Raw genomic sequence first — 3,605 nt, forward strand, 5'->3', positions numbered from 1 at the left:
TATTTAATAGTCTGTAGTTTGCAGTTTAGGAGACTTGCACAAAAGAAATATGTTTTCCAAACTAAATTTAAAAGTATATATTGCAGGCTGCTCTTTATATTTTAGGAGCTCAAGGGGCAGACAGAATTTGCACATCAAAGAAGAGAAGGGAACATATTTTAAAGCCTATTGTTTAGGAAAAAAGACACATGGGAATGAAAAACACCTGTTTTTGCATAGCACAGAATAAACTCAGAATTCAGAACAGTTTATAGAAGAAAAGGGAAATCCTGTTATGAAGAGAAGCAAAACATGTAGAATGTATCTAAATGTATAATGTATGTGTTTAAACGTATGGGAATTTGCAATGGGGGCAGTTTGGTCCTGGGCCAGGGCAGAGCCACAATCTGTATCCTGCACGCTCCAGGCAGGGGCACTCAGGCGGCAGATGGCAGCTCTGCCCTGGCTCCTTGCAACAGTGACAGCCTAGTCCTGAGGTGGGGCAGAGCTGTGATCCACTGCCTGCATTCCCCTTCCCACAGCATGCAGGCTGCAGATCGCAGCTCTGCCCTGGCCCTGAACCCACCTTCCCCCACCACAAGATCCTAGTGGCTCCAGGGCAGCCCCCTGCCCTGACCTGCCTTGTCCTGCACCCTGCAAGTGTGGCTGGGGCCAGTCTCCATGGCAACCCAGCCTTGCACTTTCACAGTGCAGCTACACCTGGATTCTCCATGGAGATCAGCCCCAGCCATGTGGGCAGGGGCTGCTGAGAAATGGAGTCTGTGGAATGGACTTGGCTATGAGGGGCAATGTGGAGGCTGTATAGCAGAGAACCAAAATGGGGGGCTGCTGTAATTGACCCTCAGCAGGTTGTTAGTGCTTGTTTCAATTCCTGGGACCTGCCTGGACACCCGAGGCTAAAAGCCTACAGACTTGGCCCAGAGCTTGATGCGTTAGCCTGTAGAGTTGAGGGCTCTAAATTTGAGACCTAGAATGAACACAGTCAGGACTTTTGGCCGGGGCAGGGAGGGATCTTGCAGGTGGAGGCTCTAGAAGGGGGCCTGCCATTGATAGCAATGATTTGGATAAAGATGAGGCAGTGAAGCCTCCTCTTCCCACTCTGCCCCCCTCCTGCCTCTCTGGGGTGAGGCAATATTTTCACGTTATTTATCACCAAGGCATGGTAGGAAATTGACAGAGAGAGGGGTGTATGAAACCAGCTTGGGACAGAAATTCTGGGGTCAGCCATCAGTGGCACCCTGTAACAGCAGAAGGGCTTTGGATTGAGGGGGGAAAATGTGCTGAACTAAGGAACTTGGGACTGTCATTGGAAATTGGATCCATTTTCCCCTTAAACTTGAAATTGTGTGGGCTTATCACTAATTCCTGAGAAATGGCTCTCTCTAACCAGAAGGCAAGAACTTTGTATTTATCCAAGGATCCCAGATAGGTTTCTTTCCACAAGGCAGAAAGAAGAATCATAACAGTTAATAGAGCTTTGTGTAACAAGCTAAAATATTAACATCTGAGAATAACAAAAGTGAAAGCACCCAGGGTTGATCAGGATCTGTATTTTGAATAGAGCTGTATCAGAACTTCTTATTTCATGTGAAATTCTATTTTTTTTCCCCATTCAGATTCAAATTAAACATTTAAACATTTTTTAGTTGCTCAGTTTATTTCATAATTTTAATAATTTGACATGAAAATTTTTAAAAAACAACCCCCCCAGGCAGAAACACCTGCATAATTTCATAGAATATATCACGGTCGGAACTTTATAAACCAGTTCTAATAATTAGTTCAGGAGACGGATGATCTGAAGAAAGTGAGGCCTATTCCATAAAAAAATATTGAGAAAAGTTCAGAGGTCTTTTGGAAAGTGACCTGGTGTGTGGATGGAAGTAACTTTAAAAAAATTTCCAAGTGTAACAGGTTTGGGAATATTAAGAAAAAAATTAAAGTTTTGCCACAGGACATGTGTACAGCCCACCAGCTGGAATGCTTCAAACTTGCCATAGCTGCTGATCTCTAGCCAGTGAGTACTACAGGGAGTGCAGCAACTTGCAGGTCCTCTTCCCCCTTGTCCTGCATCTGGTGGCAGTAGAGGCCCCGAGTACTGCAGCATCCAACACCATGGAGAAGGGACCTGGTAGATACAATCAGGCAGACTGTTTCCCTATGCTATGGAGTGGGGGGAGCACTGGAATTCCACCAGACCTATGGGTCCCCTGTCCCTGTGCACACATAACGAGATGTGATATGCTTCAAGATAATCTGGTGCATTCCAGCTGCTTCTGGGATGTTTCAGAAGGAATGTACATTTTTACTACTGGCCTTTTGATGCATTTTAAAGGTGCCTGAAACCTTTCAATAGTTACTTCTGTCCAAACTGCTAGATGCTGATGGATGGCAGTTTGGGCAGCAGAGACCATGAGATGACTGAGTTCAGGATCCTGAGGAAAAGAAGGATGGAGAGGAGCAGAGTAAGGACCCTGGACTTCAGAAAAGCAGACTTTGACTCACTTGGGGCAACTCATGGGCAGGATCCACTGGGAAGCCAGTCTGAGGAGGAGAGGAGTCCAGGACTGCTGGCAGTACTTGAAAGAAGCCTTATTAAGAGTACAGAAAAAAAACAGCCCAATGTGCAGGAAAATTCACAAGTATGGCAAAAGAACAGCTTGGCTTAGCAGGGAACTCTTCAGTAAACTAAAATCACAAAAAGGAAGCTTATAAGAAGTAGAAACTTGGACAAATAATTAGGGAAAAATATAACCGCATTGCTTGGGCATGCAAGGATGAAGTCAGGAAAGCCAAAGAGCAATTGGATGATAGCTAGCAAGGGATGTGAAAGGTAACAAGAAGGGTTTCTACAAGCATGTCGGTAGTGGGGGAGGAGTATCAGGGAACGTTTACTGAATAGGAGAGGCAACTTTGTGACAGAGGGTACAGACAAGGCTGAAGTGCTCAATGCCTCTTTCACCTCAGTCTTCATAGGGAAGGTCAGCTCCCAGACTACTGCACTGGGCAGCGTGGTTTGGGGAGGTGAGCAGCTCTCAGTGGTGAAAGAACAGTTCAGGGACTACTTGGAAAGCTGGATGCATGTAAGTCCATGGGGCCAGATGGGATGCACACAAGGGTGCTGAGGGAGTTGGCTGATGTGATTGCAGAGCCATCATCTTTAAAAACTCATGGTTATCAGGAGAGGTCCTGGATGATTGGAAAAGGGCAAACACAGTGCCCATTTTTAAGAAGGGGGAAAAGGAGGATCCAGGGAACTACAGATAAGTCAGACCCACCTCAGTCCCTGGAAAAATCATGGAGCAGATCCTCAAGATATCCATTTCTAACTTGGGGGAGAAAAAGGTGATTAGGAACAGTTAGCATGGATTCACCATGGGGCAACTCATGCCTGACCAGCCTGATGGGGCTGTGCGGAGAAGGTAATATTCGGTTCGACAGCCATGTTGAATATTAAACTGGGTCCTGCTTTGATTTGCTGTCCGCTTTGAGTCGAGGTTGAAGCTCAGTCGAATATCACCTGGACCAGGGAGAAGAGATTGATGTCATATATCTTGACTTCAAAAAAGCATTTGATCTGGTATCCCATGATCACCTCTTGGCCA

This window comes from Crocodylus porosus, unplaced genomic scaffold, assembly GCF_001723895.1.
Source record: "Crocodylus porosus isolate Cpor-Errol unplaced genomic scaffold, CroPor_comp1, whole genome shotgun sequence".
Lineage (NCBI taxonomy): Eukaryota > Metazoa > Chordata > Crocodylia > Crocodylidae > Crocodylus > Crocodylus porosus.